The sequence below is a fragment of the Magnolia sinica genome, chromosome 2 (genome assembly GCF_029962835.1).
Source record: "Magnolia sinica isolate HGM2019 chromosome 2, MsV1, whole genome shotgun sequence".
In the NCBI taxonomy this organism is placed as follows: Eukaryota; Viridiplantae; Streptophyta; class Magnoliopsida; order Magnoliales; family Magnoliaceae; genus Magnolia; species Magnolia sinica.
In genome coordinates this window covers 60,317,246-60,328,637 of record NC_080574.1, presented here as the reverse complement: position 1 = coordinate 60,328,637, position 11,392 = coordinate 60,317,246, and the positions used below count along the sequence as shown (strand labels likewise).

Below are 11,392 nucleotides of genomic sequence, written 5' to 3'. Positions count from 1 at the left end.
TGTCTTTTGAGATTAACATATTACGATACACAGAAGGCCAAATCAGGTGTGGCGAAGGTCGTGTGAACTTTGGCTATTGAAGTGACCAAAGTTTGAAGAGAAGCCTTCATGAGTGTGATGGTAGGGGTTGGATGCTATCTTAATAGTGGGTCACATCGTGTGGTAATATAGACCTTAGGAGTAGCCTTAGTCGTTTAGTGGGCCTTTGCTAGAGCAAGAGGCCTTTGTTGTTGTGGTGGTCTTAGCCCGAGCAACGATGGTAATAGATGGCATCGGCGGCCCACATGGTATGGCACCTCGAATCCTCTAGTGGGGAGGAAGAACTTAAGAAAGCCTCTTTAGGAGTGGAAGCAACAAATGCCATTGTTGTGAATGGGGATTAATATTCTTGTAAATTGCGACAATAACAAGGTCTTCTTGTAAGCATGAAAAAGTGAGTAGGTTGATTAGGCCACGCACATGCTTAAAATATCCTACTCCAATTTTGACCTTAGAGATGAAGGAATATTCCCGTTAAGAGTTGCTATAAGGAATATCCGTCTTTTTTACTAAATAGTATCCGTTAAACTCATAATTCATTAAATGCTTTTTATGAATGTGAACTAAGTATCATAAGTAATTTGATCTTGGTTGTTCAATCATTTGATAACCAGAGTCATTCTTTGATAGATGATCAATTTGAGTCAAACTTAATAGAATTTGATCCTTCCTTTCTTAGCCATTTATGGCACTGGAGAGGTGATAAAAATGCTAATCAACAATTAATACCTTAGGTGCATATGATATGCGTAGGGGTGTACATCGAGCCAAACCGAGTCGAGCTGGCCTTAGCTCGACTCGGATTGGCCACTAGCTGACCTTAACTTGAACTCGGCTCAGCTCGGTCCTCGAGCCTGACTGGCCAACTCGACTCGGTTTGGTTAGTAGCTCAGGCCAACTTGAGTCGAGTTCGCCATTGAGTCATTTCCACAAACACTTGGACTGCACCTTCAAAATCCCTTTGTATTACATACAGAAGCAATGGTTTTACATGTATTTTATCAAACACCTTCTAAGAAACATAAAGACTAAGAAACGAAGAAAAAAAGGGTATTTGTTTCATGTACATACCTTCCTTGCCACTAGCCACACTTCATTGAGTCATTTTATGAAACACTTGGTGAGCAACATCAATGACAAAGTAACCGAGCCCCACACTTCATTGAGTCATTTCATTCGAGTTTGATTCGAGATGGATTCGATCCGAGTCGAGTTGAGCTGGGGCTACTCGAACTCGGCTTGAACTCATTTTTGAGCTCAAAAATCAGCTCGACTCGGTTCGAACTTAGCTTCAAATTGAGTCGAATCGAGCGAGCTAACCGAGGTAGCTAGGTTCATGTACACCCCTAGATATGCGCAATGCATGTTATGCAAATAGAGAGAAAATATTCAACAATTTCCTTAATTAAACAACATTCCTTTTGTATAACAAAGCCTACAAAGAGACATCCCCGTCCCAGTAGACCATTGAAAGATTTTGGGTGAAGTCTCTAATGGAGTCGCCATTTTTATTTGAGACAAAATGTCTCTTGATGATTTGTGGTTTGGAGAGAATGTTGGGTGCTAGGCGTGTCACGCCCCAAACTTGAAAACCGGGCTCACAAAATTCCCGATCGCCGAATCCAGTGCTGACAGCCTCCGTAGTACCCCATTCTCGGCTCCCAGTGCACATGCACCAGATTCCGATCCTGGGATCCTACAAGGAGGATTTTCCAACGCACATTTATCTCGTAAGAAGTATAACCACAAGTATACCCAAATTACAAGAACAACATCATCACCACATATCTACTAATATAATTATTCGAGTACAATGTTGAAATGGAAATACAATATAAAGATATCAAAGAAAACTCCAAAAGCTCCACCGCATGCTCCTGCCTCAGATCAACTGCATCCTAACATCACCTGCAAGCATCTATCGTGCATAAGCTTATAGAAAGCTTAGAGGGTGGTGAAAGTGTGTGTGCAAGATAAGTGCTAAGCACACAAATACAATGCCATAAATCATACAATATCAGAATACAAAGAAATACTGAAAAGATCATGAATCATACGATATTAGAGTAAGGAAAAATATACTAGTAAGTCCATGAGTCATACAATAATGTAATGTAGATCGGCTATGCAAATGCAGAATCATAGAAAGTCAAATATCAGATGCCGAGGATGCAATGCAATATACAAATCCTGTTAAGTCTATCTAAGCCATATAAGTGCAGAAACATAGCAACCTAAAATGCCATATGCTAGCGAATGTAATGCAATATGCGATGTGAATGAAATGACCACGCTGGAGTGTGAAGTCGGGATGATAGTACGCAGTATCGCAGGCTATAGGGCATATCACAAAGGACTTCTATCCAAACTAGTCTCATACCTAAATTTGGATAGTCAGACTCAATGTGGTAGACTCCTAATCTCAGGTTAGTCGCACACCCAACCGAAATCTTAGCCATGTGAAGGTACACGTAACAAATAGTTGCACACCACCAGCCTGAGTGGATAGTAAATGAATGAATGAATGAATGAATGAGTATGCAATTCCTGCTCAGTAAGTCCACATATCAATACGGTTCCTCTCTGGGATCATCACCAAGGTTTAGTATACTCTACACTGATTGCCGCCTCCCTAACCGCACAGCCCAGCGAGTGGAAGAGACCACACTATCCGCCTGACTAGTAGTCTACCAATACCTACCTAGCTCATTGATAGCAGACTCATTTGTGAGCTGGTCAAACTCAGCCTAGCTTACAGTCCCCTCACTCAGGCAGATAAGGCCACACCCCCTCCCAACTGACCACGACATAATAGGAGATGCGGCCTACTAGTATTCGGTACTCGGGTGCTCATGTTTCACTCGGTCTAGATGTTGGAGCATCTCCTAGCCTCGAAGGTTTAGGGACTTTCACCCATGGACATCCAAAGTGCCCAGATGCTCGAACTAAATATTTTCGGTGACCCATCTAGCCATATACGAATGCCTATGGAGGCCACGGCCCTGATGTCGCTAGGGCGTACAACGATCATGTCACATATATGCGAGATGCATGAATCACACTATCCAGTCATGCAATAATCCTGCACATACCACGCGCTCATGTGGGTAACTCCTATCAGTGAGTCCCATAGATAATCTGCCCAATGGCATATGCTATGATCAGTCACTCCTTATATCAAGCATACATATGATGCGAATGGGTATGAATTATGGAATTATAATAAGCATGTTATAAAGTGATGAACTATCATTACAACGAAGATGGGCCTAGACGGCCTACAAACAACCAGTATGGGCCTATCAATGGGCCCTAATGAGAGTTACAATGCAGACATTTAACCAACATTGTACTTACAATGTGGGCGTTAAACCATCATTGCTCCCGAGGCATAGCCCGCCATAAACATCATTACATAAATCATGGTGGAATCACACATTACAATGGACCTTATGTACGTCCCATTGGGCCTCGACCCATGGGCCTCCAATACATCAAATGGGCCGTATCACATGAGCCTCATATATATCAAGGTGGGCCTCAACAATGAGCCTCATGTATATATCAATATGTATATGTAATATATATATATATATATATATATATAAATGAATCATATCAAAAGATCAACTAGATCACACTCCAAATAACAGTGATGACAATGATTTCCACCATTAAAATCCTCAAGGCCCACCATAACATTTATTTTCTATCCAATCCAATCATAAGGTCATATAGACCTGAATTAAAAGGAAAACAATTTCCCTATTGGTCCAAGACTTCTGGAATCTAAGGGTTTCAATGGTAGATGTTCAATCCCACTGTTTCTATAGTGTGGTCCACGTGGTACTAGATCTGTCTTTTTTTTTTTTTTTTTATCTTAAGCCTTAAAATGAGCTTTCAAAATGGTTGGACAGCTTGGATGCAACACATACATCATGGTGGGTCCCACTGTCCAGTGGTGTGATAGAACACATACATCATTGGGTCCCACGTGGGGCCTACCATAACGTTTATTTTCCATCCACCAGTTGATAGGGTCACATAGACCCGGATGAAGAGTAAAAAGCAAATTTCATATCGATCCAAAACTTCTGTGACAACCCAAAAAGGGTTTCATTGGCAGACTCTCAACACATACATTATTCCATGTGATGAACTCACTGGATGGCATGGGCCTGACTAATTATGATCAAATATGTCCATAATCAAAGCTGAACTATTGAATCCGTTTTAGATGGTTTTCATGCACTTTAGATCAGATTGGGCTAAAACTTGTTACTTAGCCCAAAGATGTTGTGTTGAACACATCTATTAGTTCATTTTGTGCAGTGACAGGCCCGATCTAAGGTTTTTGATAGACTGGTCCTTATTATACATATGACGATGTTCGTCCGATCTTTCGAGATCAAGTTTTTTTTTTTTATGCCATGAATATGATTTGAGTTGTACATTGTGGCCTCACAAACATCATATAATATCCTAGTCATATATATTGTCACGCCTCAAAATTGGGATATAGAGTGTATACCCTTAGACCCGAGTTACGGACTATAACTTGTACACATTGTGTACTTAACCGAAATATTCATACTATTTCCCCATGTGCATAATTTAAATGTACTCTAAATTTACAAACTCAAACACTCATCAAGACATTTCACATTCAATTAATTTAACCATTTACATATATCAACTAATTAAAAGAATTCAAAATCATTTAGCCCATATGTTTCATATAGTATTGCTTACTACCCTACAACCCACCCATTTGGAGCTTTATTAAACCACTGAACAAACAAATACTTTAAAATGTTTAAAATTCTCACTACTCAACTATAATAAACTCCGAAATATGATTAAAGAAAATAATATAAATTTCATCCCAATATGCTAGTGATTCAATGCATTCATCTCGTCTTCTTCAAGATAGGGCCACTGCCCTTGTGGATCATCCCCTAATTCAACTTCATATCCTGGAAATTGAGCAACTATTTCATCTTCTATAAAATCTATACGTTTTTTGTTGAGTGAGAATATTGTATATTTCTTCCATATTATGCATTAATTTTATAAGCATAGATATGCTTAATTGATCTAATTATGTATGTTTTACTCTGCGAGGTGATTTGGAGAGATAATATTAAAAGAATGATTAAAAAGAAGATTTAATACTCAAATAATGACCACATAAAGATTTAATGATTTGGAGGTGATTAATGAAGATTTCAAGTACCAAAGATATAAGAAAACTAAGTGCAAAAGAAAGAGAAGATGAAAAGAATCACAAAGTATATTAACAAAAATAATAGACTGTTTGGTCTCACAGAAGGTTGGTTTAGTCTGACTGAATGTACACAAAACCATGTGGTAAGAAATTTGATTTTCAAAGAAATTTGACTAAACACTTACGTACGACCGAAGCCAAGTTCGGTGTCATTGAAGGGAGGTGAGGTGTGACTGATAGAGACAGAGACTTCAGATAAATATTAAAGAAATTTGGATGTAATTGAGAGACTAATTCGGTGTGACCGAAGTGTAAAAAAAAGTACGTAAATTTGAAGTCAGTTCCAAGTCAGTGTAGAATTTTTCTATTTAAAGGGGTGTTTTAGGCTTTCCTAGGTACAAATTAGGGTAGAAGGGATAGAGCAAAGAGAGTCCTCATTCCTCTCCAATCATTCGGTTCTTCTTCGGTTTTTATTTTTATTTTTAAGTTTTAGTTCAATCATGTCTTTAATAGCTGATCTCTTAGTTAAGACTAAGAGGTGAAGGTTGTAGTTATTTTGAATGCCTTAGTTTACTTTGATTCAAATAATTGGTTTGAATGTTGAACAATTCATCAATATTTGGTTTGAATAAATATTTATTTCTAGTTTTCTTTGATTCTTTATTGACTTTGGGCATATTCGATGCTTAGAAAAGCTAAGAGTAATTGCTTATCTACTTTGCAAGGGATTGATATGTAAAATCCATTGACCTATCATAGACTAAGGGCATGATAGATGCGTTGAGTTCCTTACGATCAATACTTAGGTGCTTTACGTGGGAACCAGTTCAATTAAAAGTTCAAAAATTTGTTTTGGATTTATGAATGATGATTTAACCTCTCTAATATCCTGCTGAATAGGATATGACTTTGATTCTATCTGAATTATATGATTGAATCAAGTGAATTAAACATTAAGGATGATAATAAGTCACTAAAAGAAAAAGGAGTTTTAGCCTCGGTTCAAAACTGTGGCTAAAAAGGTTAAAAACTGAGACTAAAGCCTTTAGCCTTAGTTTTGCCTCAGTTATTCAAACTGAGGTTGAAACCTCCGTAGCTAAAGGCTTTAGCCTCAATTTTAGCAACCAAAGCTAAAATGACTTTTATAACCTCGGTTCTTCAAGTGAAGCTAAAAGAACCTTTTTAGCTTCAATTTTCTCAAAATGAGGCTAAATCAAAATTTTAGTCTCCGTTGTTTCCAACTGAGACTAAATCCAAATTTAGTCTCAATTGCCTCCAACCGAAGCTAAAACTATTTTTAACCTCAACTTTCAACAACCGAGGCTAAAGCTTTTAGCCACAGGAGTTGTATTCTCAGTTTATGTAACCAAGCCAAAACAGAGACTAAAGATGGATTTAACCTCTTTTGGCATTAAATGAGGCTAAATGCAGTTTTTGACCTCATTTCTCTATCAACCATAGCTAACAATATCATAATCAACAAATGATGAACCTGTGCACATTCATTAAGACAACAATCAACACAATATCAACAAAACAATTAATGGTCTATTTAAAGTTTTCAAAATAAAATACAAATGCACATGAACTGCCACATAGCCTTCCACATGAACTGTTTCAGTAAGGTCCCCTTCGGACAGATCAGATGTCTTCCTTTCCTAGCCACATCTCCTGGTAGATGTCTATAACACCAACCTCACTGGCCATGATCACGGGTCCAATATGTGTGATGTAAAACGGACTGGGGCGCAATCCATTCTGGTCCAATGTCACTCCAAGATAGCCGCCATTAGTAACTACATTTATACAATAAATATAAGTTCAAAATACTCATGTAACATGTAGAATCATTAAAGCATGAAGCAATTCCAGCACACACTTTACATGATATAAGTGCAGGTCCATCTCATGGCTCCATAGGAGCTGAAAAATATTTGTACAAGGCCTTTGTATCACAATCCATGTTTTTAACATTTTGCCACGCCTCAAGTATCATCATCATGATAGCTTTAGGCAGACTTCTGCCAGCACGAACCAGAAGCTCCAAGACGTCATCAGATGCTCCTAAAACAATCACATAAGCACATAAGCTAAAGATTTTTTATTTTTTATTTAAAAAAAAACATTTAAAGGGCCCATTCAAAAGTCTTTCAGATTGGAAGAATCCCCTCCACCCTCCCTCCTTTTGTTCTTTATTCTTTTCTTCTTCTTCTTCTTCTTTTGTTCTTTATTTCGTGAGGTATTGTTCAGAATTGCTCAGGTCCAAAACTCGAGAGGTATTGTTTAGAATTGCTCAGGTCCAAAACTACTCACAGAAAGAGTTACCAGGATCTTAAGACCAAATGCATATGATATAAAGTATAAAGAGACCACCACTGACATTACATGATATATGATCTTACACTCGTAAACACAAACAACTCTCAAATAGTTTTAGGTTACATGATCAAGAAACTGAAAAGAGCATAAAAACCATAGACAATATAAATGATTTAAGATCCAGAGTGTACCACATAACAAAGGTACAGCTGATCCATTCCATAAGACTCTAATTGCTGGAGATTTGAATAAGAGGAACGATTCATTTCCAACACCAACCATTCATCCAAACTTTAAGAAGAAACTAGGTACATAAAATTTGTTATTCAAATATGTCAGGTTCACTTTCACGTCAGTAAGGTAACTTGCCTTGAATTTATAAAGCAAAAGTATGAGTATGTATTTGGTCGGCATTTAGTTCACTTCAGTCATTTCGTAGAAGCCACATGATCTAACATGTAGTCTCATGATGTTGAATTCAACTTAATATCATGCAGAACCAACTGCAATGATAGCCACATAGCCAATTATTAAAATGAATATATCAACACAAGGGGAAAAAATCCATGATATGGAAAACTATGGGGAAAAGATCAATGTACCATATCCATTCTCAGGAAGTCAAGTAATGCATGGTTTTAGATCAGTGTACCTGCATGGCAAACCATGATATTATTTATCTCGACATCCATATTCTCAGGTAGTCGAATGATGCTGCTTTTAGATTAACATATCTGACAACAATGACATCATCCCCCTATGAGTGAGAAAAAAAGATTTAGAAGGAAAGGAGTTCCTTGAAAAGATGATACAGGGACAAGTAAATATAGGATTTATGATCTTATGCTTATTCATGATCTTAACACCACCTGCACTCATCTATCGTGCATAAGCTTATAGAAAGCTTAGAGGGTGGTGTAAGTGTATGCGCAAGATAAGTGCTAAGCGTACAAATACAACGTTATAATCATATATTATCGAAAATACGGGTAAGATTATGAATCATACGATATTAGAGTAAGCAATACAGATCTGTCATGCAAATGAGGAGTCATAAAGATCCAAATATCAGATATCGAGGATGTAATGAAATATATAATTCCTAATGAGTTCATGAATACTGTTAGCTGTATCTAGACCATATAAATGCAGAAACATAGTAACCCAAAATGCCATATACCGTGGATGTAATGCAATATGCGGTGCGAATGGAATGACCATGCTGGAGTGTGAAGTTGGGATGATAGTACATAGTTCACAGGCTATGGGATCCATCACAAGGGACTTCTATCTAAACTAGTCCTATACCTAATTTAGATAGTCAGACTCAATGTGGTAAACTCTCGATCTCAGGTTAGTCACGTGCACCAACCGAAATCCTGACCAATGCGAAGGTACACATAACAAATAGTTGCGCACCATTAGCCCGAGTAGATAGTGAATGAATGAATGAGTATGAAACTCATGCTCAATAAGTCCACATATCAGTATTGTTCATCTCTGGGATCATCACCGGGGTCTAGTACACTCAACACTAGCTTGTCGCCTCATCAAGTGCACAACTAGGTAAGTGGAAGAGACCTCACTATCTGACTGGCTAGCAGTCAGCCAATATCTACCCGACACATCGATAGTGGACCCATTCACGAGCTAGTCAAACTCAGCCTAGCTATGCCTACTCCCTCAGGCAGGTAAGGCCACACCCCCTCCCAACCAACCACGACACAGTGGGAGATGCGGCCTACTGGTATACGGCCCTCATGTGCTCATATATATCCACTTGGTCTTGACGTTGGGGCGTCCTCTGGTACCAAGAGGGTTTAGGGATTTTCATCCAGGGCCATCTATGGTGGCCTGGTGCTAGTAACAGATTTTTGGTGTCCCATTTGGCCATCCATGACATGTTTGTGGAGGTTACGGTCCAGATGTCGTTAGGGCATACAGTAATCACTACACACAATGCAAGATACGTGAGTCATACAATCCAGTCATGCATCAATCCTGCGCATATCATGTGCTCATGTGAGACAATCTTCGCCTATCAGGGAGTCTCATAGCAACCTACCCAATGACATATGCAATGGTCAATCACATCTCATAATAAACATGCAGTTGATGCGTATGGGTATGTATCATGATACTATGCTGTCACATACTCATAATCGGAATCAATAACCAGCATCGACAATCGGCCTCAACAATGTGGATATTTAACCAACATTGCCCCTAAGGAATGGCCCACATAGAGTGTAATGCCCTGAAAATCGAGGGTCGAACAGATGCCCAACTCTCGAGTTCCAATGCATCACTCATGCAATATAGATAATGATGATTAAATGTTGTTCGTACTAGTGCATTAAACATAAATGAGATTATACCAAAACAACATATTATACTCTAGAGATAATTAGATTTTGCAAGCGGAAAACTGTGATAAGTATATAAAGAATATAAGTGGTTGTAGGTCCTCAGAGTATGAACATGATATCATGTTAAATAATTACATGTTTAATTCCAAAATATACAAAATGATGAAGTGTAATGTCATCTAATTCATATCCCTGTAGCCCCAGTGACGCAACTCCAGGTGTACATAAACTCGTCGGAGAGTTGCAGGTAGGAGAACTCCTCCTCGTCGTCATAGAAGTAAGGCTCCGCCTCGTTAGCCTCGACATCACCTGAAACTACAACAGACTCTAGTTGGTGTTTTAAAACACCATCCTAGAGTGGGAGTGAGTGATCAACTCAGTGGAGCTATAAGGCTAAGGTTAACATATTATCAATTCAATCAAGCAGTAATGATAAAGCAGTACAACAATCATGCCCTAAGTAGTCTTATTAATGCAAGGATGGAATGCGATAATGATGTATGCCCTCGCCTGTACTCCCTCTGCGACATCATCTCACGGTCGCGTATGTAACACTCCCATTGTGCTCAACTCCAACACCAAAGGCACATGCAATGCGGTGAATATGCTTGATTAGCCAAGTTCTTACTTAGTCTTATTCATACAGCAAGTTTGGGAAGCTAAGGTACCTCCCTTTATATCATTGACTCAAATAATGATCCATTTAGGGTCATTAATCCTATTTAGTCGCATACGATGACAGTTCCAGGTTGCTACAGAGAGGCTTGTCACCTCAGCGCAGGCCTAGTTTATACTTGAAGTCACTATGGAAAGGCTCATCACCCCGCGTTGTCCTAGCGTATACTCGAGATCACTACGAGAGGGTCGTCACCTGATCGTAGGCCGACAGCTCGAATATAGTGTCCCATACCACTGTCTTTGGTTCACGAGTTTGGTTTGCTCACTAGACACTACGGGGAGGTTCATCACCCCTGCGTAGGCCGACAGCTCGACCACAGTGTCCCATACCATCATGCCTAGCTCATGAGTCTTACCGGATCGTGGTACCAAGGTTAAATGGGCTTTGTACTGGTAAGTGGTACCTTAGATTTAAGCAGTAGCGTTCATACATAGTGAACATACATTAGGCCAATTGGGTTACTTAATAAGCTTGACTGCTACGAGTGCACGTTGAATGAATCGACATGGAGCATGTAAGCACTCTGCGTGGCCTAACCACTATCGACAAATAACGTACGACTTGGATTCATTGAACGTGTTTTGAGTGGTGAAACGACCTCGACCACTAATTTAGGAATCATTACCGATTGCCTGGACTATGTGGTAGTCCCAATCATATTCAAACACATTAGGCATTCATATGTGATAGTCAAATAGCATGTGACAACCAATTCAAATATAAATCTCATTTGAGCATTTTAACAAACACATAATACAC

The 11,392-nt window shown here is 38.9% G+C and overlaps 1 long non-coding RNA gene across 2 annotated transcripts; it reads right to left on the bottom strand.

Annotated features, from left to right (window-relative positions):
* Positions 1 to 6,794: 6,794 nt before the first annotated feature.
* LOC131228973 (uncharacterized) lies at positions 6,795 to 8,344 on the bottom strand. Of its 2 annotated transcripts, XR_009163110.1 has the most exons (3): positions 8,238 to 8,344; positions 7,151 to 7,330; positions 6,795 to 7,062 (listed from the first exon to the last, which is right to left on the bottom strand). It is a non-coding gene; the product is annotated as an uncharacterized LOC131228973 (long non-coding RNA). The 2 variants fall into 2 exon arrangements; XR_009163111.1 differs by lacking the exons at positions 7,151 to 7,330; positions 8,238 to 8,344 and adding an exon at positions 7,777 to 7,823.
* Positions 8,345 to 11,392: the final 3,048 nt, after the last annotated feature.